This window comes from Heterocephalus glaber, unplaced genomic scaffold, assembly GCF_053883595.1.
Source record: "Heterocephalus glaber isolate CG9 unplaced genomic scaffold, H.glaber_assembly_v1.0 deba00000122, whole genome shotgun sequence".
NCBI classification, from domain to species: domain Eukaryota; kingdom Metazoa; phylum Chordata; class Mammalia; order Rodentia; family Bathyergidae; genus Heterocephalus; species Heterocephalus glaber.
The window spans coordinates 25,121,777-25,147,595 of record NW_028258138.1 but is presented as its reverse complement, the minus strand read 5'-3'; the positions used below and the strand labels follow the sequence as shown (position 1 = coordinate 25,147,595).

The window sequence follows — 25,819 nt, the reverse complement described above, 5'->3', positions numbered from 1 at the left end:
TTTTGTGCACAAAAATCTAAGCATTATGGACGCTGATTTCTTCCTTCCCAGGAAGTTTGCATTACCATTAAGTTGTTCTCTCTGGACTCAAGACCCAATTATACTGGAGGCTGCACTGGCTAGAGAACAGCATTGATTATGAACCTGTTGAGCAGCTTGATCTTTGATACCTGCTTGACCTGGGAGGTAGACTGGCCCATGATAAATGAGAATGACCTTTATAATCATACAGGAAATTGATAATGATGTTTACATCCCAGGAAAGGGCCTGAAAGGTTATCTCTTAGTCCTTCCTAGAAAATAATGACTGAATTAAAGAAAATCTTTAAGACTTCTGAGCAGCTACCAGAAGCAGTTAGTCAGATAACACATGAATCTAAAAATAATACAAACATTTTTGCTCCTTAAAACAGAAATTGGAGCAATTTTATATAGCAACTCTCCAATGTTCCCTATTGTATCTTGGTTTCTTTTCTTTTCTTTTCTTTTTTTTTTTTTTTTTTAACATTTTGTGCCGTTCTTTTCTTAGCTTTCAGATTGTCAAAGGGGAATTTAGGACCTCCTAGAGTGTTCTTCATAAAGAATGAGGAAAACCATCTTTACCAGAAGATAATCATTGGGAGGGATATAGTCAAGAGTATTTATCCTAATAATAGTAAGTCTTGGCTAAAAAATCATTAGGATGATTCTCAGTTTCAGATCCAAATTTCAAACTCACTATTGACATTTCTTTTTGGGTATCAGAAAGACATTACCTTTTTAGTTTCCTAGGTCTGTCCAAACAAACTACTACAAACTAGATGGCTTAAAATTATAGAAATTTGTTCTTTCACAGTTTGGGAGATGAGAAGCCTAAAATCAAGGCAACGGTGGGCTTGGTTCCTTCTGGAACTCTAAAGTATAATTAGTTCAGTGCCTTTCTCTTTAGTTTCTGGTGATTGTTGCAATCCTTAGCAGTTACAGCTTCTAGATACATTACTTCAACTTCTGTCTTTAACTTCACATGGCCTTTACATGTGTCTCTAAATTGATCTTCCTTATTAAGACATCTGTCATAAGATTAAATAAGAGCCCCTCTTAATCCGACCTGGCCTTATCTTAATTTGATTATATATACAAAGACCTTATTTTCAAGTAAGATAACATTTACAGGTACCAGGGGTTAGGACTTCAACATATATTTTGAGGCACAACTCAACTCACAAAAATTCCCAACATTTCCAAAGCTAAACTCTGATTTCTATCTTAAACTTCCCATTCAAGTTCAACAACTACTGAGCACTTGCTAGGTTTGTTTGTTGCTGTAAATATCAACAGTAAAAAATCATTGAAAATCATTTGTGGAGATCATCTTATTCTTTATTACACCTTTCTCTCATTCTCAAATCTAAACTCCTACCATGCCTTAGTAACTCTACTTCCTGAATATTTTTTAGAATATTCACTTCTTTTCAACTCCATCTCCATTTTCATTTCTAAAGGGCAAACTCCCTTATTCTCTTGCCTGGATCATTGTAATAGCTTAATTACATATAACATACAAATCACACATATAATTCTACTTCTATCTAGTATATTTCCACATTATAGTTAGATCCCCTCAAACATCACCTAATGCAAATTAAAACACCTCAGTGACTTCCCAATACTTTTAGAATAAAGCCAAAATTCTAAATATGGCCAGTGAAAGTGTTTACTGGGCTCTACCTATCTGTCCAGCCTCAATTCACATCATGGGTCCAGTTGCAGTGGAACCTCAGATTTTAAAATGTGTACAAGTTGCTTGCAAATCTTGTTAAAATGCAGATTCCAGTTAAGCAGGTCAGGAATGGAACCTGAGATTCTACACCTAAGTGATGCTGAAGCTACTGGTCCAGGTCTCTGCTTTGAAATTTGCTTCCTTTGCATATGTTTTTGCACATGCTCTTCCTAGTTTTCCTTAGTACTCTTCCCCTCTTTTTTCATTTGAATCATCTGAATAATTAGGATATGGCTCTTAATTATTCTTACTTCTCAGGGACATTTTCTCTTACCTGCCCAATCAAGTTTCTCTCCTGAGCACTTAGTATAGTTGAATTCTTTGTTTTCTGTGGGCATTTTTAAATCAAATGTTTGTCTCATAGGCTCCACAATGGAAAGACTGTAGCTATTTCCTTTTTCCATATGTGCCCAGAGCCCAACACAGTGTCAAGCTCTTAGAAATGAGACTCAGTAAATATTTTTCAAATAAATGAAGCAGTGCGACGATATGGAGAAGAGCCTGCTAGTTATGTTTCATGAATCACATTTTCTGCATTTGTGGGCTGCCTTGTTCCTTGTCAAATTGCTGGAGGAGGTCCCAATTATGACATACAGCAATGCCAATACCCCCATGAATACAGGTTATTTCAAGCTTTCATCAGTGACAACCACTCTTAGGCAGCAGCAACTGGTTTTGGAAATTTCCCTGATGTCAGTGCAACCTGGATGTGGACCTTTGCTACCCATATTAATACCAGTGGCCTCATTTTACTGTATCATTACAATTTGACTTCTTATATTAATATGTTTGAAAAAGATAAACTGGTATTCTAGACATGCCCTTCACTGGTTGTGTAAATAAAACTGTAGAATGACACTTCAGATGAAGTTAGTGTGATTTTAATTGTGCACTACAACCAAGCTGTAACCAGTTATTAATAATTTAGAATGTAATCCCAAAACCATATTAAGCAAATAGCCTACAGTGCTTCCTGTGAAATAGTGAAAGAGGAGGGCATTTCTATATTCCAGGACTTCTTGGGGTTTCAGAATGGGTTTATATGATTTTTTGGTAGTTTTATTTATTCTATCAGTCTTTTTAACAAATGTTTATTGTTTCATTTTTTCCAGTGTATCATTGTTTCACTGTCCTTGTAGTACTGGAACTTAGTTGGAAGAATAAAACATTTACTTCTGTTCTGCTTCTTTTTTAAATGTTACAGACGAGTAGTATTTGAATATAAATAAATAAATAAATAAATAAATAAATAAATAAAGCAGTGGTACCCAGTGCCTAATATGATAGTTTTTTTCCCCCTTCACTAGCAGGGTAAAGGAGTTACTTAATCAAGTTGCTGCAGTGAATGATTAAACCCTCAAAAGAAAATGGCTTTGTTTTTGTTTTGTTACAGAGATTCTGTCATTATTTTTGTTTATGTCAACAATATTTGCACATACATACTCTAGGTTTGTTTCTGCCTGTAGTTGCTTAGCTCACATGGTGACCTGCAATTAATAAAATCACATCTTTGAGGGAAACAGAGTATCTCTAAATAACAGAGCCTTGATTGTAAGGATATTGTGGAAATAAGGTAGATGGAGATCTCAGCTGGAGAGGAGTCTGCAATGTTGTCTAGGCATAAGTGCAGCTCTTCAGGATGCTCTTGTCAGTGTGCAAATAATGTGAACTAATTACTCTCTGCTATATGCTTCTGTCACTAAGATAGCTTCACTGTCCTTCTGTCTCTGTATTACTTGGAATATCTTTCAATTTCACTTTTTGCTACTGCTTGGTTTTCTCTCACTACCAACTGCTTACTCATAGTTTCTACCACTTCCCGGTTTTTGTGATGTTACTGTATCTGCTGGCTGCTTTCATAGTTTTCACTCCCTGGTATCTGCTGCTCATATTCTCTGTGTATTTACATTCAAATTGGATTGATTTTTATAATCATTATATTTTTCTGAGTCTTGTGCTACAAACCTAAGACACTTAGATACTTATGTCAGATTTATTGTCTGTAACTTTAGTGCTCATCCTCGTCCAAGCAGGTCTAAGCAGAACAGTATACTCACATGAATGGTGTACTGGAGGTAGCTACTACTAGTCGCCAATAATTGATTGTGAAATATTTGTAAAATTAATGAGCCCATTTGTTAAAAAATGGATGCCTAAAATCAGGCAAGGTAGGAATATTTATACTCTAGAAATTAGCAAAGAGTAGAAATCAGGACTTTTTTTAAACCATAGAGACAGTTTGCCTATATACTACTGAATGAAATAGATAACAGTCTCTTCCTTTAAGAATCATTCAGAGCCAGTTCCTATGGTTGTGTTATTGCCATTTGGAGATTTCCTCAATGAGGCAATATAATTAGCAAATCCTTTATGTGGCTGGTTCAGTGTAACCTTTTCACTCACAGGGCTTCCAAAATAGAGAATCATTTCATCACTGTTACTACCCCAATTGCTGCTGTCTTATGTGTTAGGTTGAATTTTCTTGGAAACAAACTCTGAGATGAGCACAGGGGAGAGGAGGTAAGTTTACACAGAGGTAGGCCTTGACCTGGGATGTAGTCACCAAAAAAATGTCAGCCAAACTCATGAGAAGAACTATGAATAGATTAGTAATTAGATGTAGGGTGCACATTGGAAAAAGTGGCTCTCTTAAGAATAAGGATGAGTTTCAAGGAGTATCTTAGCTGAGAACTATAGGTCACCAACTTTTGCATGGACTGGTGAATGAATGCCTCAGTTCTGAAGGGAAAACTCACATGCATTTATTACATGTAGGGGTGAAAAAAGTAGTTTCCTTAGAGTACTTTAAAGTTGTTGGTAAATTTCTAAACAAGAAAAGTTTAATCATTTTTAGAAAATCTTTAAAGGTTGTAACTAATTTTATATAGTCTTTCCATCATTCAGGGTCCTCATCATCTAAAAGAAATTTGACCTCAGTTTCCATACCCACGGGATTACAGGACAAAAGAATTAATACTTCACAGTATCACACTTATCAGGCTTAATCTTCTGTGCTCAGCCTTATTTGTCTTCTTTCTGCTCAGAGGGGTTTCTGTTTCCTGAAGTAGTGTAAGAAACTCATTACCTTAGTCACTTTCCTCTCACTGGGACAAAATACCCAATGCTCACAGTTTAAAGGAGAGATTTATTTTGACTCATAGTTTCAGTCCATGATCTGCTTGCTTCAAGGCAGAAACAGCATGATGGAAAGGCATGGCAGAGGAAAGCTGCTCAACCCAAGCTGAACAGGTGTGCAGCCATAAGCAGAGAGAGGAAGAAGAGCTAAGCATAAGAACACAACCTAGTCACCAATCTAGAAACTAGAGGGCTCTAAAGGGCCTAGAGCAACCAAGCCCTCTTGCTAACAGCAAATTGGCTATAATGTCCCCATGATCCAATCACCTTCCAAACACATGAGACATTTGGGGATACTTTAGATTTAAACCATAACATTCTGTCCCAGCCTCCAAAAGTTCCATGACTATCTCATTATGCAAAATATATTTAGTCTGTCTCTAAGATTCACCAAAACCTTAGCAATTCCAGCATTGCTGAAAAGTCCAGGTCCAGAGTCTTCTCTGAGACTCAAGGCAAACTCTTGGCTGTGAGATCCTGTTTTTGTTTTTTTTTAAAGTTAAATACTCCCAAGGTACAATCTCAAAGAGTAAACATTCCCATTTCAAGAAGGAAAATAAAGGGAAAAAAGGAATGGGCTAAATCAAGGCCACAACCCAGCTGGGAAAATATTATATCCTATAACTCTGTGTCCAGCACTCATAGCAAATTGTCATGAGACATGAACTCCAAAGGGCTTGGGCAGCACTGCTTTGTGTCATTGCTAGTTCTAGCCTTTGAACTCTTTCTTGGAGCAGCTCCGCTGTTGACATTTTTGGCATCACCAGCTTGCTGAGGTCTCCCCTGAACTTTCAGCTTCATTGTTGAATATTTATCAGGGACACACTGCCTGGCTGCCCAAGACTTCCTCTGAAATCTAAGTGGAAACCTCTGTGACCCCATAACTTGCATTCTGCATGCCTGTAAAACCAGTGCCATGTGGATGATAGCAAGGTCTGCTGCCAGCTCAAGCTGTAACTTTAAAAGTCTGATATGGCTAAGAAGATGCTATTATCTGGTTTCCTTCCAGAGGAGAAACCAGATTTATCTAGGGGAAACCAGTTTTTCACTGAAAAATTCCAACTGTTTTTAAGAAAAGAAAGAACAGAAATTTCAATAAACTGCAATGCTAATGTGGCCCACATGGAAGAAAATATGATTGAGAAATTATTCCAAAACTAATTTGGGCAGTGCCAGAAGAGAATACAATTTCTGAATACTGAGACTTTGACCCTCTGGCCTTGCTATTATAAAAATCTCATGTGGTCAGGGAAACACAGAAACCTTGAGAAGTGCTCTGAGAATTCTCTGTGATTTGGTTCATAATTTTGCATTCCCTGCTCTTCCCTGGTGTGCTCTTGGATAAATATAGAAAGGACTGATGAACAGATGGGAGAAAAGGTACAGAAATATTAACTACATTGTGCACAAGAGTAGCTGTACTTTCTTCTGTGCATTAGAATTACAGAAGTGAGGAACAATGTGATCTTTACTAATGAAATAGTAAAGATCCTCCTTTACTAATCCATTCTTTACTAATGAAATAAACCTAGATAAGTTAAATGAGTAGTTCAGTATTACAAAGCCATTTATCCTCAAGTTTGGATTAGAAAACCAGCCATTTTTTGTATTGTGGATACATCACTCCAACATATTCATTCTTTCCAAAGCATTTATTGACCTCTACTTCATACTGGGTGCTAGTAATGAAGGGCTAAGACAGAAACAGTCTTGGCTTTATTGAGTTTACTCAAAGCAATCTAGTGGGATTGAATAAAAATACCACTTAATAGAGTATGAAGTTAGTAAAATAACAATCAGATTAAACTTTTGACATAGTGTGATAGACTGAACTAAGGTGAGCATGAGCACAGTTTCTTGTACAATAACTCTTATAGGGAAACATCCAAGGAGAAGTTTTCTCTTCTTCTCTGCTTTTATTGAAGAAGTTGTAGGTTAAGTTCACAGACTTCATTTGCTGAAACTTTTCTCCTTATTCTCACAGAAACCTCCAAGCTGGATAATCAATTTCAATTTTCTTTACTAAGTTTCACAGTCCTAGATTATTTGTCAATTTCTCTTTCCATGGAAGATCATTTCTTTATTCAGTGTTTTTAAAAATCTTTTTCTCAAGTGGAACTGATAACAAATAGATTAAGTTGATACAGCAATATAGATAATCCTGGTAGGTTAGAATTAGTATCTAGAGGAAGATTCTGTGGGAATACAAACAACACTAACATACAATTAGCCTTCTTATATAACAAGCAATAATTGAAGAAACACATACAAAGACAAGGTGGATTGGGAATGTATTAGGATAAGCAACATGAAATTGCCTATATGTAATGATTTTGACCTAAAAAAAAAGACAGTATCTTATAAATGAAATGAATATATTCCATTGCGTGTTTCAAAAATCAGTTTGACTTAATGTTCACTTGCTTATTTTTGAACAAGCAGTGTAGGTAATTTTACCTCTTCATGGCTCAATTTCCTTATTTGAGGAGTAGGGATGATAATAAAAGAATTTGTTTGTTTACTGTTTAAAATCAATGCATCTAGCCTAACATAATTCCTCCACAAACAAAAACCCTAGGTGCCACCCTTAAATCAACTGACCCTCACCTTCACTCTGTATCTAGGATTACTTAGGCCCAGTGGTGGTGAACCTATTTGCCATAGCAAGCTGTTTGTATCATTGAAAGCTCTGAAGGGTTTGCCATCACTGCTTAGGCCTTTCTTCCTGATCCTCTTGGTGGCTGAAATTACTCTATTCAAAGCCACCTGCATCTCAATTCATTGGCTACAACACGTTTATGTTGCATCTGTTATATTCAAGCCATGGCTTTTTTAAACCAGTAATTCACATCCCAGGGTGCACATTAGAAGCACCTGGTAAACTTTTTACACATCTATTATTGCACAGACTCCACCCTAGAGCTCCTGAGTCCATTGATCTGTGAGAGTACCAAGACATAAATTTTAAAAAATCCTTAGATGATTCTAATATGCAATCTGAAGTGAAAACCAAAATGCCCTGAGAAATCATTTCATGTTTGTGCTTCTTGATTTGTGATTCTCTTCTCCTTATGAGGCCCCAGCATCTTTAGGACTTTTCCAGGTTGTATTTATTCTACTTGTCTGTTTTAGCATGCAACCCTTTCAGTCTTAGTCCCTCATCTTTCTGCAACAATTATCTGGTGGTGAGGAAGAGATTCTTTCTCCTGAAGACCTGGGGAACAAAGGTGCTCAGATTAGGGCTGCTGCCTCTCAAGACCTGAGGTGATTTGGATAGAAGAGCTCAGGCTGCTGTTGCTGTTGCTTTTGGGAGTCTTTGGTTTCCAAAGAGAATACCAGCAGTCTTGCATGTGGCGGTGAGAACGGCCCAGGGGATATACAAGGTAATCCTTTGAGGTTCCCTGAACTGTGCTGAATGGGGAATCCTGAGCTATATCACCCTAGCACCATCTCTGATGCATTCATTTGGTGTTCTGTGTATGAACTGTAGTTCTAAATAAAAGTGATTATGCAATTATTGGTATCTTCCCTGACTCAATTTCCTTCTCCTTATCTTTGTAGCTGAAATTCTATTTACCTTTTAAAGTTGAATGTAAATATTACTTGCTCCATCCTTTGCCAGCCTTGTGTATTGTTTTAAACTTCCATAACATCTAGCAGTAGGCAGAATGGAAATAGCAATGAATTGGAGACCAGGCTCCAATTCTGTGCAAACCAGTGATATCTGAGATCCCTATTCACAGTAAGGTGTTTTTTGTTTGTTTGTTTGTTTTGAATGGCTGAATAGATGAATGAGTTGCTTTGATGAGAAACTTTTCTGGGTCTCCTTTTTTTTTTTTGAGCTGTGGAGTAAAGCCATTTAAAAAAGCTTTATTTTTGTGAAAGGCCATTAGAATGCCTGTATCAAAATCCTCTGGGGTTTTTGTTTAAATGCTCTTCTGCCTGAATCAGAATGATTGGAAGCCTGTGAGTCTGTGTTAAACATATACCCCTGCTGTTGCTTATACTCAATAAAGTTAGAAACTTACAGAATTACTGGTTATCTGTTCAATTAAAGCATCTTGATGGCAGTTGCAAATGCAAAACCTTGATGTTGTTAGAGTTAAGAAATTGTTGTTGAAGATAGAGGAGATCTCCTGGTTCGAAAAACATCAATTAATGAAAAGAACTTGAGATATTCTGGCAATATTGCCATTGTCTCCAAATGGAGATTCACTGGGGCAGAATGATACAGACACATTTGAATTTCATTGATTATTCACATATTTTCCCCTTGCAGTCAAGGATTATGCATTAAATACATGCACATCAGGATAAGCCAAGCACTGGGGACATAGAGAGGGTGTTTTTTCCATGACTCATGCAGATGTGGCCACTGTTATTATCATCATACCATATATTGTTGGCTCCTAGATCAGAATCCCTAGGAAGTAGTTGACTCTTGATTCCAATATGCTCTATTGTCTATAAGTTTTGATCTATGAAATGCACCTTCTTCTTCAACTGAGGCCTATGAATTATTTTCCATAGAAATGATTTTCTGAATTAATTTTCTTTATTTTTTTGCAGTGCTAGAGATCAAACCAGGGTCTTGTGCATATCAGGTAAGCATTTTACCAATGAGCTATATCTCTAGCCCCTAAATTTTCTTTATAAGAACCTTTTGGAGCTGATCACTCTGGTTTATGCCTGGAGTCTTAGCCAATCAGGAGCCTGAGGTAGGAGAATAATAAGTTCATGGCCATTCTGGGAAACTTAGTGAGACCCTGTTTCAAAATAAAAAATAAAACGGCCAGGGATTTAGCTCAGTTCTGCCACCTGCCTCAAAAGCTTAAGTTCCTGAGTTTGATCCCTGGTACCAAAAAAATAAAAAATAAAAAGGGCTGGAGATATAACTCATTGGTAGAGCACTCACCTAGCATGTTCAAGGCTCTGGCTGGGATAATCCCTAGTACCACAGAAGAAATTTTTTGGTAGATATCTTCATTGTAATGTATGAAATCTAAGTAGGTGTTATATGAAATGTTACAGGTTTTTGGATTGAAAAATCTCCTAAAGATATAAAACCTCCAGTTTTGATGGCTTATTTCTGCCTAAATCTTCATTCAGTTTCAGATAAATTTTCTAGTCATCAAAGAGTGGATATGTATTTCTGATTAATTGTCAGAGAATTTCTTGTTTGAAAAATTAACTTCTAAGTATATTACTGAGCCACTGTGTGACCTTAAACATGTTAAAGAGTTTTGGGATATCTTCCTTTCATATTGTAAAATGCAGATTAAATACATTTCGTGGATCTTTCAAAAATACCATGGGGATTAATGAGATAATGCCAGCAGGCATATTAATGCCATCCATTTTTTTTGCATATAGATTTCTGCTCATTTTAATACTAAAATAGGTCATGTATTAAAAAATGAGTATACAGGATTAAGATTATAGTGAACTGTATTAGAATGAACAGATGACAAGTAGGATTATTAAGCTTCAACATACGCCTTCCCTTTTACTTTAACTCCATGATATGTTCATAATTTAAAAGAGACTCTTTCATAGTCCTAGGGATCTTAATCCATATGCCAGGCTGTCTGCTTAACTTAAAAACCATTGAAATGGACTAAAATCCTGTGATGTTGCTAATAATTTGCTTTACTGAGTAATTATCCCTCAGCAAGCAATAAACCCACAGCTCAGAAACTGGTAATGTTGTCATCTTATCTGTGGAACAACTTAATCCTTGCTGGAGAAAATCCCTTGAGCCAAAATTCATGGTCTAAAAGTGGGAGAAGAGCTATGCATCATCGTTGGCCCATTGATGATGCTGTTGCCCCAACGTTGTGCAGGGAGTTTGCCTGCTATCAATTTTATCATTGGCTGATATCATAAGTCAGGCCTGGTGATCAGACAAGGTCACCCTGAAATTCCATTTGGTGAGTGAGGCATTACGTGGCTGCAGTTCTCTTCCAGATTGATGGCATTTCCCAGCATCTGTAGGTTTTAAAGATATGAAAATCAGCTTAGAAAAGACAGGGCAGCTGTCTCTGTATGAATGGATTCAAATGATAGGAATTAGAGATTGAGTAGGTAGAAAGGGACTAGAGGATGAAAAAAGAGGGAACTAAAAAAGCAGGAAATAAAACACAAGGAAAAAGAATATATATACCAGGTAGGGGAAAGGAGATGTCAGAATTGCATGTAGGTGTAGGGATAAAAAGAAAAGAAAAGAAGCACAGATAGAAATAAACCAGAAAGTTATTTATTTTTACATCCAATAAGATGATGGTTTTAGGGGATAAGTCCTCCACAAGGTTCCCAGTATCAAGTATACTTGTGTTTGTTTTCTTAAGAACTTTCCTTTCATCTTCAACATGTTTATGTATTTCTTTCTCACTCTGTCCTTTCAACAAATGAAGCTCTATTTCACATGGGTAAAAGAAGTATGTTTATTGTGAAACAAACGAAAAAACTTTAAGCTTTTTAATTCAATGTAATCCCATCTGTACATTTTTCCTTTCATTGCCTGTGATTTCTGGGTTATGTCCAAGAAATCATTGCTGAGACCAATGTCATGGTTGTCTTCCAGTAATTTTATAGCTTCAGGTCTTACATGTTTGCCTTTAATTCATTTTGAGTTGATATTTTCATATGGTATAGTATAAGTGTCCAATTTTATTCTTCGTATCTATGTAGATATCCAATTTTTTCAGCATCATCTATTGATGAAACTGTCCTCTTCCCATTGTATGTTCCTGGCACCTTTATTGAAAAATAGTTGACCATAAATTCTTATGTTGATTTTTGGACTCTGTCCTGTTCCATTGGTCAATGTATCTATTTTTTATGCGAGTTTTCACTAGTATAGGCTACATCTAAGTTTCTGGGAGGGTCCCCAACAATGTGATTACTTCATTACATATTTTTGTAAAATTTAAAAAAGAAATCACAATTTTAACATCTCTGATCCTCTTCAAAATTTTTAAATTATAATTTCATTTCTCATTATTAAAACTTTCATATTTAAATTTAGATTAGTGAAAAATATTGTGTATTTTTCTTAAGGAGAGTCTCTAAGTCATATTTAATTTTAATTTCCATGAAACCTGGATTTGATCTTGGAGATAAGGTCATATGATGATTAGCAAATATAGGCCAAAGAACAAGGAACAGTTGGCTGAGTTCTCTTCAGCCTTCTGTTTAGCAAATCAGTCTTCCTCCAAATTTAAAAAAAAAATTGAAAGGCAGAACCTTTTTGGCTATGTGTTCAAGAAGCATTCACATACTTAAACTGACATCATGAAACACATAAACATCAGAAGAATGTGACACCAAAGGAAGTGACTAATAAATTAATGATTTTATGATGTAGCAAATGTAATTATTAAAAGATGTTAAAAGGAAAAATAAAAACCAAGAAAAAATAAGACATTAAAAGGTAAAACAAGAAATACACCACATTTAATTTCTTCTTCTGTATAAGTGAATAGAGTACACATAGTAATCAATAAGAGTACCATCAAACTTGAAATTGGAAGATCTTGATTAAAGTTCTTGTTCTACTTCAATTAAAGTTCTTAGTCTACTTCTAAGGAGCTTAGCAATTGTAGCAGGTTTGGTTAATTGTCCCTCTATGTGGTAGATTAACTAATGGTTAACTTGGAAAGCCCAGATGAACTGAATCAGTGTGGTCTGGGTGTGGAAGACCCACCTGAGGATTGTTGCCAAAGGCATAAAAAGAGAACTGTAGGGGAAGATTGTTTTGTTGTTGATTTTCTTGGAGAAACTTGCTGTGAGTGATGCAAAATTGGCTGTTCTTTCATAATTGGAGGAGCTTGGGTCCTTGCTCTCACTGGGAATGGCTGCTGTTCTAGTCAGGGGAGCTCTGATCTTTTCTGTGAGCATCACTTCCTGGCTCCAGTGTAGATCCCTCAGCCTAGTGGCATAAATCCTTCACCCCACTGGCACAGGCTTTCTAGCATCCACCACTGGTCTTTGGGCCTTCCTGGTGCAACTCCTTGGTAAGGACAAGCATGAGATACTGCTGTGGATTCTAGGCCACTGGCTGGACTAATGAAGGACATTGTTTTGGACTCTAGGCCTTCAGCTGGACTTGTACTGTGAGACCAAAGTGACTCCATTTTGCTTATGTGAAACCAGAATGACTCCACTTTTGCCCAAAATCGAGTAGTCTCCTTTGTCCTCTCACATTAATGATTAAAATGTGCTTGATCTAGGACAAAAGATACAATCTGTAACAAACCAAAGTTCCTAAGTTAATTACTCAGCCATCTGTTTACCCAGGAAATGAACATCCTGGGCCCACTATCTGTAGGAACCATCTGTCAATGTGCTGACTGTCAGTGCTGAGTGGTCGTGACCATTAGTCACTGTGTCTGCTGACCATCAACACGTGACAGTTGCCCACTAACCTTTGTCCTTCTTTTCTTTTGTAAAACCTATACGTAATCACCCCTTACCCCTGATGAGTTCACCCAATCAGAAATGTACACTTCATGCATGTTAAGCGCTGACCAATCATTGTAACTGCTAAGTAGAGAATCTCCAAACCTTGCTGTAACCTCTATAAAAACCCCGCTAATTTGGAACTCGGGGCTCTCAATCTCGATCCGCTGTGTCGGTGACAATTGAGAGTCCCTACTTAAGCTTGAATAAATGACCCTCGTGCACTTACATCGGAAACGGCCTCCTGGTGGTCTTTGGGACCTCACAATCTGGGCACAACAGTACATGACATTGCTGTGGGAGCTAGGCCCTTGGCTGAATTCTTTGATTCTCTAGTGCATGGATAGATCTCTTGCATTCCTCTGCATTTGACTTTTTTTGAATATTATAAAATAATCCTATAACTTATGTGTCCTGTATTAAACCTATTCCCTTGCAAACCCTGAGTACAACACCATAATATTTTTTTCTTCCTTTTAGTGATGGCACCTAAGTTGTAGCCTCTCAGATCACATTTCCTAGCTTCCATTAGGTTAGATATAGCCATGTCACAAAGTTTTGACTAATGGATTGCACACAGTTTTGACTAATGGGTTGACTAATGCGTTGCAAAATGATGTGGGTGGCTGTGTACATTGTCCTTAACTATATGATGTGGCTTGTCTCCTTTTTCTTTCCTCTGGCCTAGATGGCAGACATAATATTGGTGAACCTGTTTTCACCAATTGATAATGGCCAACCGAATGAAACAAGAATATAGGAGCCTCAGTCCTCAGACAATATCATAATGTCTTTAGTCTGTACCATGATAGAGAAATTTAAAAGAAACTTTTTTAGAAACTACATTTTTGAGGTCTCCTTAGGCAAGTTCAAATTTTCTCTCTGAAGGTTTAGTATTTGAGTCTGATGAAATCCACAATGGGCAGATTAACAAGAGAAAAAGCCTGCTAGTATTTTTTTCCCATTAAGTTTATTGGTACATTTTAGGTATAAAATACAGTTACATTCATCATTGGGATCTTGTACTGTTACAGAAATCTCAGAAAGAAATACACAGAGACACAGAATTCGGATAAAATAATAAAATTTCTTCTCGCGAGCGGACCGGAATGCCAGAAACCAGTCTGGTCAATATCCGTGCCCCCTTTGTGCAGCATTTCCCTTTTTATATACTTTTTAGCCATTATCTCATCCCTAGTGGTCTTTAATATGTAAATACAATTCCAGTTCTTATTTACAAGTCACAGACACAAGATAGGCCATATACATTGTAAATTCATCCTGGCCTGGTAACTTTGTTAGGTTAATGAAGTTACTGGTTAGAGTCAGATAATCTTCACTTTAAACTAGGAGTTACAGGAAAAGCAAATCTTAAAAGAACACATTACTTATTTTGCTTCTACAACTACCTTAATATTCAATCTATTAAGTTATCTAAAACTTTTCTGTATCAGTACCATTACATGAGTATCTTGGTTCTTTTTTTTTTTTTTTCCCTTCCCCTGCTTTCCCTTCTCCCCCTCCACCCTTCCCTATTTGCAAAGACTTTGTTTCCATTTTTTTCCTTTTCTCATATTTTTTCTTTTCCCTTTTTCCCTTTCCCCTACCCTTCCCACTTCCCCTGCTCCTTTAGACTTTTTCTTCCTATTACACAATATCAATTATACATTTTTAAAATTACAATATCAAGATCTAGGAGACATTACCACAGATTTTACAGAATTTAAAAGGATATAGAAAGCATATTACAAAAATCTTTTTTTGAAATAAATTTGATAACTTCTGAGAAGTACCTTGGAAGACAAATTAATGAAATTAACTCTGGAGGAAATAAAAGCCTGCTAGTATTTACATGCACAGAAACACCACAGGAATGCTAAAACTGAATGTGGTGGTTAATAAATTGTCAACTTGAGTAGGAGTGTCCCGCTGAATTGAGTCGGTGTGGTTCTGGACAAGAAAGATCCATTTAAAGAGGGTTGTTGTAATGATATAAGAACAGGACGGGAGGATTTTATGCTGATCTTCCTTAGAAGAGCATGGCTGTAGCTGGCTTTTCTTGGAAGAGCTTCGACTGTTCTCTTCAGAGGACTTCTAGTCTTTGGCTTTGCCTTGGGTATCATCCCTGCCCTTTTGGCATAGACACTTCAGCTTCCAGCACCAGCTTTTTGACCTGCTGGCACAGACTCTTTAGCCTCTAGCTCATAACCTTGGACTTTCCAACCAGATTCTTGAGTCTTCCGTGACAGATTCCTCGGACTCCTAATACAGACTCATATGGGACATTGCTGCGGGCTCCAGGCCCTTGGATGAATTCTTCAGATCTCTAGCACATGGACAGATCTCTTGCACTCTTCTCCATTTGACTCTGTGGGTGTATAGTGTAAACTAATCCTGTAAATTCCTGTGTCCTGCATTAAATCTGTTTCTTTTGCAAAATACTGACTACCACACTGAATGACCCACTGAAACCTAAAAGCTTAAATGTCCTCTTTGTGGGGGAGAAGAAAGGGGAGAGATAGGCCACCTAGGAAAAGTAAATGATTATGGAAAAAACAAATGGGCTACCAGAAGAATAAGTAGTAGCCTGTCTATCTAGCCATTAATTTCCAGATTTGACTCTTGTGTGTTAATCTACCCAGGCAGATAAAAATCTCCAGGGAGGGCTTTCCTAACAGTTGACTTCCTTCTGGAGAATCTGTCTTTAGCAGGATAAGAGAAATGCAAGAAAAGTCCCTATGTACATTTGATGACTTGCATTTGTGTTCAGTCTGAATTAATCAGCATACTAATGTGGCACATTTTGGGGTAACATTTCTTGGATTTTATCTCCTTATAAAAATAGCTTAGACTGTACCCCAATCAACAGTGAATCAACCCTCAAAACTTCCATTTTTCTCACGTATAAAATGAGGACAATTATACCAAACCTGGCTATGCATGTAGCTGAATATAAGCATTAAATAATATAAATTGGAAACAAACACATTGTATAATATAAAGTATTATTTTTGCATATTATAGCCTTAAGGGGGACAATGTGAGATAAAGTTTTAAAAATGTTTTTAATAAACTGAATTTTGGAATAATCTTAAATTAACAGAAGATTAACAAAGCACTGTAACTACAGATTTTTCCCTAATGTGAACATTTTACAAAACTAAGAAACCACTTGGGAACAAGGCTCAGTGTGGTAAAACACTTGCTTACCATGTACAAGGCCCAGGTGTAATTCCCAACACACACATGCACACGCACACACACACACATACACACAAAGAAATCAATATTGGTATGTTGGTACAAAATACTAGATTTTATTTGTATTTAATAGTTTCATTTTTCTTTCAGGATCCCATTCTAGGACATGATATTGCATTAGTTATTGTGGCCTTTATTCTCTTCTAGTTTGGAGATGTTTTCATTGTTTCCTTGTTTTTCATAACCTTGACAGTTTTCTGGAAGGTTCTACTATTTAGATTTATTTATGTTTTATGATTTGATTGTGGTCATGTTTTGAAGGGTTTTGTTGTTTAATTAATTTTGGTGGTAATTGGGATTGAACCCCAGGACTTTGTACTTAACTATATCCACAGACCTATCTATCTATAATATAGGATCTCGCCAATTCACTAAGTTGCCCATGCTGTGCTTTAATTTGTGAATCTCCTGCCCTTGTTTCCCAGAATGCTGGGTTTACAGGCATCTGCCACCATGCCTCACTTGAGAGTTTTATTTTAAATGAAAAGTGAGAGAGAGAGAGAGAGAGAGAGAGACTCCCTATTCCAATGTGACTGGCTCATCAGCTCTAAATTCTGTTGATTTTGTGATAGAGTAGAATTTTGTACTCTAGCACTATAAAGTACCTTTCAACGTCATAACAATATATTCAGCTTCTTCTGATATCTCTGAATGAGCCTGAGTTGCCCTCTCCTTCTCTGTTCCATTCATCCTGGAGAGATGTCCATTAGTGTGTAAGTGCAGAACTTTATCACATTGGCCAGCATGCAGTGGATAACGCCTCTCATCTAGAAGAACAGAAAATGGTCTGTTTTAGAAAAACTATCCACCAACATCTCCATTCCAGAGTGCACTGATCAGCAATCCCTCACTACATTGGGAAGGCTTTCAATTCTTGTTTGTTTTTTTAAGAGAGGAAGGAAAGGAGGGAGGGAGAGAGGAAAGCAACATTACAGTGGCAAATGCCAGTTATTCATGAGAAGGAAGATAAGACTTGAAGTATTTAGGATCTTGAGGAAAAGTCTAGATGAACAAGAAAACTAAAATTTTTGCTTGGATGTTGACCTGTAGTTTGAATTTTCAGAACCAATAAGGAGAAAACCACATTTTCTTTGGAATAGGAATTAATCTACTCATTTCTGCATTACTTTTCAAGTTGAGCAAATCTTGGGCAAAAACCTGCTAAGTTATTTTATTTTTAATATTTCTTTGATTTTTTTTTTTTCTTGAGAGAGTTTTGCTGTAAATTCAGGCTGGGTTTGATCTCACTAGGTAGGCAAGGTTGGCCCCAAGCCTGGGGTGATCCTAATGCCTCAGCCTTCTGACTGCTGAGATTACAGGCATGAGCCACCATGCCCAGCTATATTTAATATTTCAAGTAAGGAAACATATAATGAACATCATTAGAATTAACAAAATATTTTAGAATGTACTTTCTTTTCTGGGTATTCAAAATCTTGATTACACAACACTGCCATCATAAGACATGCACACACACATACATACAAAGACCTAAAAAAAATCTAAATAATAGAAATTATGAGGGACTTCCAAGGAGATGGCAAGGTGGTGAGCAGCAGAGAAACAGCCTCTCCAAGATACAAAGTGCAGACACTGAAATATAGCAATGTGAGTAAGAGAAAAGGGAGAGAACGGGTCTCTGGGACCCAGCAAGGATCTGAAGTGAGAATTGGAGCCCACAAGGAGAACAAAGAGAAGGATCTCAACACTGAAGTGGGAAGTGGCAAGTGGCAGTTTCTCCTTGAGCCCTGACTCAAAGCATGGGACAGACAGCTTGAACCTGCAGAGACACGGTGACTACTGGTGATGCCACAGGTCTCCATGGAGAAATGCAACAGTGGAATGGAGCAGTGGACCCTGTGAAATGCAGTGGCTGGTGAGTAATTCCATTCTAGTTCAGTTCAGGCATCCCCTGGAGAGGGCAATTGGCTGGTCACCATTTTGAAAAGGTTCCAAATGAACTCAGAATTCAGAGCAGCTTCAGTTTGACTGCATCTGTCTTCCACTGTTAGAGTGAGGTGCATCCCTGAGAGACACCCCAGGTCGAAGAGTTGAGTTCAAGCCAAGAGGAGGCACCTGAAGTATTGCAGGCAAACAACCTGGGTCCCAGCATCACAGCCAGAAACCAGAACCAGCCTGAATTTCAGTGGAGCTGAAGGCACAGGCTTTCTGCGATTATCCACAACCCCTCTGTAATTCTACTGCTGGCTTGCTGAGATCAAGCAACACAAATCTGGGCACTATTTTTCCCCTTTGTCTTCCAGTGACAGCAGAGACACGACCTGAAGTAGACATTTTTTTTCATTTCTTCCTTTTTTTATTCCTTTTCTTTTTCTTGATTGTTCCTGCCTTTTTTATTTATTTTTTTCCATTAAATTTATTGGTACATTTTAGGTATAAAATACAGTTACATTCATCATTGGGATCTTGTACCTTTACATGATGTAGCTTGGTTCTTATTTTTTCCCCTTCTGTCGGGAGCAATGTTACATAATTGTAGGGCAAAATCATTTGGTTAGCCTAGTTCTCCCTCCTACAGCCCAGCTATGTCATTCCGAGACATAATTCCATTTTAGCCTCCGGTCACAACTGAGACCTCAATGATCTGGTGATGCTGTGATTCTCCAGGACAAGATTACACCAGCTGAAGACATCCTGGGAGGAACAAAATCTTAATCTACTCAGTTCCTCATTGTTCTTGGATTGTTACATCTTGTTTACGCTGATATACTAAGCTCTCCACAACGTGTTTGTTACATCTTGTTTACGCTGATGTACTGGACGCTCTGCAAGTTGTTACATCTTGTTTATGACGATGTACTGAACTCTCTGTCCAGAGTCATTTGTTACATTTGTTTCTCCCGATGTACTGAATAAAAGGTGCAGTAAGCTGGGGGCTTTCGTCTTTGCCGCCCAGAGCAGCACTGATCAAACCCAAAGCTCAGCTTCTTCTCAGTCTCATTTTCCTACCTTTCCTGTAATTCACCTTGTGCTGCCCTGGCTCTCAGGAGAGTAGGACTTACTGCAGAGGTTCTAGTAACGTCCCCTTTCCCTGTTCCCCACACCCTTCCTCTACCCTCCCTTCACCCCTCCACCCTTCCCTATTTGCGAAGACTTTGTTTACATTTTTTTCCTGTCCTCATATTTTTTTCTTTTCCCTTCTTTCCTTTCCCCTACCTCTCCCTCTTCCCCTACTCCTTTAGACCTTTTCTTCCTATTATACAATATCAGTTATACATTGTTTTAATTACACTATCAAAATTTAAAGGACATTACCACAGAGTTTACAGAATTTAAAAGGATATAGAAAGCATATTACAGAAATCTTTTTTGAAATAAAATTGACAACTTCTAAGAAGTACCTTGGAAGACAGATTAATGAAACTGACTCTGGAGGAAATATAAAATTTGAATAGCACCTATTAAAGTATATTCCTAGCTTGAAAACCTACCTAAATGACAACAACAGGTTCATATACATTTTAACTGATGAATTATATCAAACATTTAAAGCAGAAAAAAGAAGGAACACTTTTCCCTTCATTTTAGGAAATCAACATTGTGCTAATCCTAAAACTGGATAAAGATAATAGAAGAAAAAAGTATGAACATAGATAAAAATTTAATAAAACAAACTATTAGAAGTCAGATCTGGCAGTATGTAGAAAGTGGTTTTATTGTAGGGATGGCAGTGTTGGTTCAGCATTAGAAGGAAGATCCACTGCCAGAAGTCATCATTTTAACAGAGGAAAAGAAAAAGCCATATGATCCTGTCACTAGTTGGAGAAAAAGTACTGGAATAAATTCTACAGCTGTTCATGGTAAAAGCTAGCAGGAGACTAGAAGTAGAACAGAACTTTCTCAACAGATAAAAGAGATGTACTCCATACTTTCAGCAAAAACACCTTATATGAATGGAAAAGATACAATGCTTTCTCCCTAAGCTGGGGAACAAGGACAGATATGCCTACTCTTCATCTGTCCATTAAACTTTGAAACATAGACACAAACCAAAATAGTCTGGAAATAAAAAGAAACAAATAGCATAGGATTAGCAAGGTAGAAGTAAAATCTTTATATGTAAGATGAAACGATCATCTGCAGAGAAAATGCTAAGAAATCTCTAGGAGCCCCTAGAACTTGCATTTGAATTTAGCAGGATTAGAAAATACAAGGTATATATACAAATTCAGGTTTATGTATACTTGCTACAAATGAAGAATTGGATATTGAAATTTGAAAGTTATGTAGAATTACAAAGGACCTAGAAAAGTAAAAAGAAACAAAAAAGCCGTGTTGGAAGACATTTATTACCTAATTTTAAGACTTCCTCTAAACCTACAGTAATCAAGGCTGTGTTGGTGTAAGGAAAGACATATAGATCATTGGAATAAAACAGAGAATCTAGAAATAGAACCACACATATGTGGCCAACTGAGTTTTGAAAGTTATTTAACATTAACATTTTATAGAACATAAACTCAACTCAAGAGCAGAGGAAAAGATAGTGTTTTCAGCAAATGGTACTAGAACACCCGTTATCCATATGTAAAAAATTAACCCCAACCCTTTATTCCCATACATTAAAAATAACTTGAAAGGATCTATGAACCTAAATATGAAAGACTAAAACTATAAAACTTTAAGAAATTATAAGGGAAAATGTTCATGAATTTATGGTAGGCCAGAATTTTCTGGGATACAAAAAAAAAAGATGATGTATAAAAGAAAAAAATTGATAAATGAGATTCCATCAAAATGTAGAACTTTAAATGACATTGTTAAAAACATGAAAAGTCCTTAAACAGACCATATTTATAATACATATAGGGCTGGGGATTTAGCTCAGTGGTTTTGCTGCCTGCCGCACAAGCGCAAGGACCCGAGTTCGATCCCCAGTACCAAAAAAAAAAAAGTTAATATAATACATATAACCTATGACCAGAATATATAAAGAACACTTACAGCTCATTAATAGATGACCCAATTAAAAAGTAGACACAAGAAGATGATAAATAGCTAGTACAGCACAAGAAAAGTTGTGTAACACTAGAATCACAAAAATACTAATCAGTACAATAACAAGATTGAATTATATACTCATTAGGGAGATGAAGTTAAAAGTTTTAAAAGAACAAATTTCAGCTTAGATGTGAACCAGTTAGAAGTTTCTAGTTAAGGTGAATGTAAAATGATAAAACCATTTTGGAAAACAATATAGAAATTACTTGTATTACTGTTAAGAACCAACAGTTCTGTTCTTAAGTTTTTATTTAAGATGAATGAAAACACATGTTCACAATAGATTTGTACATACAAATTGATTGTCCCTTATCTGAAATTCTTGGGGCCAGAAGTGTTTCATATTTTGGGTTGAAATCCACTTGATCTGCAAAGAGGATAGCTATTCCTGCCATTTTGGGGGTTCCTGTCACATGGAGTATTGTTTTCCACCCTTTAACTTTCAGTCTATAAGTTTCTTTTTCAATTAAGTGTGTTTCTTATAGGCAGCATATTGTTGGCTCTTGCTTCTTGACCCATTCTGTCAGTCTATTTCTTTTGATTGGTGAATTGAGACCATTAACATGGATGGTTATAACTGATATGTATTGACTTATCATTGTCATGACTTTTTCTTTTTGTTGGATTCTTCCCCTTTGCATTTAATTTCTTGTCGTGCCCAATGGATTTATTCTGCTGTGCTTCCTAGGGTTGTGATCCTCATTGTCTTTTCCTAAAATACTGTCTAAAATATTTTGGAGTGCTGGTTTGGTGTTCATGAAGTTCCTAAGGTGTTCTTTGACATGAAAGTATCTTATTTCTCTATCAATTTTGAAAGAAGCTTTTTCAGGGTACATCAATCTGGGTTGGAGGCTGTTTTCTTTTAGGGCTTGAAATACATCACTCCAAGCTCTTCTTGCCTTGAGGGTTTGTGTTCAGAAGTCTGCTGTGATTCTGATGGGCTTTCCTTTGTATGTGATTTGTTTCTTTTCTCTAATTGCTTGTAGAACTTTGTTCTTCTGTTGAGTTTCTGGAATCTTAACAATTATATGTCTATGTGTAGTTTTGTTGTTGTTGTTGTTTTTTTTTTTTTGATTAAGGCTATTTGCAGTCCTATATGCCTCACTTATCTGTATGTTAGGTTCTTTTTCCCTGCTTGGGAAGTTTTCTACCATCACTTCTGTGAACAGGTTTTTTTATGTCATCTGCACTTTCCTGTTTCTTCATTGAGTCTGATCAGTCTTATGTTATTCTTCTTTGCATTGTCTAGTAGCTGCTGGATTGATTTCTTGTGGTCTCTTACAATTTTAAAGCAATTTTTCTTTTCCTGATTAATTGCAATTTTATCTTCTATATCTGTGTTGGCTTATTCTGCTGTGTAATCTTTCAATGGAGTTTTTAATCTCCTGGAAATCTGTTTGCATCTGTTTTATGGATTCCATTTGTTTCCTATGTTGGGATTCCATCATGTTCCTCAGCTCTTCTATTTTTTTTATCTGTGTCCTCTCTAGATTTATTAATCCTATCTTGCACTATGGGCACAGTCTCTCCTGATATCTGAGAAATTATTTCTGATTTTATTTTTTCCAGATCCTCTTTTGTTGCCAGTTCAGGGAGTCCAGGTGGTTGAGTATCAGAGTGTTCCATCTCATTTCCCTTTGAGGTTGCTTTAGGTGATCTGGAAGTCTGGTTTTGAGACTTGTTTACATGTCTTCTCATTTCAAAGGGGGTTGGTTTGGGATATGTGATGCTGGCATCTGCGTCGCTCACCTCCTCTACCCTGGGAGTGGTGGTACAGTGGTCCAGAAATTTCACCTCCTCTGTGCAGGGGACAGCTCTGCTCCTTGGCACTTGGGGTGGTGGTACAGCAGCCCAGAAGGTTCACCTCTAGAGGAATAGCATATTCACCTGATTTCACAAATGTGGAAAGTAAGTGGTGGAAGAATCTAAGTACCTGGTTTGTCTTTTTATTTGAGATTTTAAGAATACATAATACTCTAAATAGCTACAATTTTTGGAAAAATTTAATAATGTTTCCTTGGTAGTATACTAAGAATTTAATATTTTCTGCTCCTTTTTTCTATCCTAAGTGAGTGACCACTATAAGAAAATCTGGGTAATATAGTTTCACAAGTTATAATTCTTAGGGAGGGAGTTAAGCATACCTTAAAATTACTCACAGAAAACCACTGGCTGTACATGATAACTTTGTCATACACCTGTATACATTGTTATAATATCCAAATATAGACAACTATAGGAGTTGTGGGATGAATTGAATGAGAATACATCCAGAATGTTGGATTACACATAAAACAGAAAGTACTGTTGAAGATGTGGTAGCAATTTTAGAAGGGTTCAGAATCACTGATCTAATGTTTGTATATACTCCATTTCTTTCTGTGTGTGTGTGTGTGTGTGTGTGTGTGTGTGTTACTGGGGATTGAACCTTGAGCCTACACACTGAGCTACATTCTGGCCCTCTGTTTTGAGACAAGATCTTGCTAATTCCCTAAATTGCCCAGGTTGGGTTTGAAATTGTGATCTTCCTGCCCTCCTGCCTCAGTCTGTGCTGGAATTACAGGCATGAACTACCACACACATCTAGCACACTCTATTTCTCTGTGGAAACCATCAACATATCCATATTTAACATTTGTCTGTCCCTATAGTCCTTTTTTTGTGAATGATTATATATTTGAGTATGATTCTCTTCTTTGAAAGTACTATTTTTTATTTCTTAGTTGTTTCTACATGAATAATTCAAGTTATAAAAACAATTTTAATGCTGGTTTAGTGACACATGCCTTGTAATTCCAGCACTTGGGAGGTTGAGACAGGAGGATTGTTGTGAGCTCGAGGACAGCCTGAACTACACAGTGAGACCCTGTCTCAAAAAAACCCCCCCAAAACCCCTAAAAGCAAAAGCAGAAACAAAACAACCTCCAAAAAATTTTAAGTTCAATCTTGAAAAATTATGTTTTGTATCAAGAAATGTTGATGTTTTTCTTTGGAAGGTGCTGAATCCAACTCACAAATTTCTGTCATTTATATCTATTCACATTATAGATAAAGAACATTTACATCTGTTTACACTGTTATATCATTAGGAACACTACATTTTACCCTATCTGAACATAGTGGCTTATGGAAAAATGCAAAAGAATATCTTGCATTTTCATTATGGCTGTGCTTGATTTGCTATGATATTCTGTCCTCCTAATGAATGTAATATCATTGCTAAAATGTCCTCATTTGGTAGAAATTCACAAAGGAAGAGAATAATGTCATTTTAACTTATAGTTAACTTTTACTTAGTGTTTCCCAGTTTTGGGTGGCATCCACAAAAACCCTAGCTAAATTCCCTGGATGCAACCCCACGGGCAATTTCTAACAATAGCAAGTGATTTCAGCTCTTTTCTTAAAAAAATCCCCAAATATAACTTTTTCACAAGTAATATTTAAAAGCAAATAGGTTACATTATTTTGCTTATGAACATCCATCCTGTAAACATACTTCCATGTGTGCTTCCCTTTTGTAGCTGCTATATGTGTTCCTATCCCCCTGATGTTGGGGGCCTTATTCCTTTAGTACATGTGTGTTATGGTTTAGACTAAAATGTCCCCAAAAGTTTCTCTTCTTTCTGGCTGCTATGAGGTAAGCAGCTGTCCCCTGCCAGGTCCTTCTGTCATGTTATTTCTGCCTTGGAATTAGCCAACCATAGACTGAACCCTCTGAAAAACAAGCCAAAATAATTCTCTTTTCTTATAAGACTTGTGAGTGTTGGTAATGGATAAAGGAATCATAAAGAAAATTAGTATGAGAAGTGAAGTTGTTGCTATACCTATTCCCGACCAAATCGGGTAAAAGTCTTCAGAACTGGTTTGTGGGAGAAATTTGAAAGGGTTTGGAAATGGAGGCTAGAGAAGCCTTAGAATTCTGTAAGCAGACTTTATAGTGATTCTGGTTGAAGCTTAGAATACCAGACTGCTGATAGGAATGTGGAAAGTAAAGGCCAGGTTCAGGAGGTTTCAGCTGGAAACAGGTCTCCAGTCACAATTGGACTACAGGCAGTGTGTGTTACACTCTGGAACAAAGTTTGTCTATTTTCCCATGTCCTGAGATCTTGCAGGAGACTACAATTAAAGGATGTGGACTAACTGATCTGGTGGAGGAAAGTTCAAGACAGCCCAACACTCAAG

General features: G+C 36.9%; 1 protein-coding gene across 5 annotated transcripts in view; it reads left to right on the top strand.

Moving 5' to 3' along the window:
• The window catches only part of LOC147830374 (endogenous retrovirus group K member 7 Gag polyprotein-like), a 125,999-nt gene that overhangs the window by 96,315 nt on the left and 3,865 nt on the right, over nucleotides 1–25,819 (top strand). For 2 of the 5 annotated variants that reach the window (XM_087213726.1, XM_087213735.1), the window contains exon 4: nucleotides 25,741–25,819. The gene's annotated coding sequence lies outside the window, so the exon portion shown is untranslated. The other 3 variants (XM_087213717.1, XM_087213721.1, XM_087213736.1) reach the window with 2 other exon arrangements.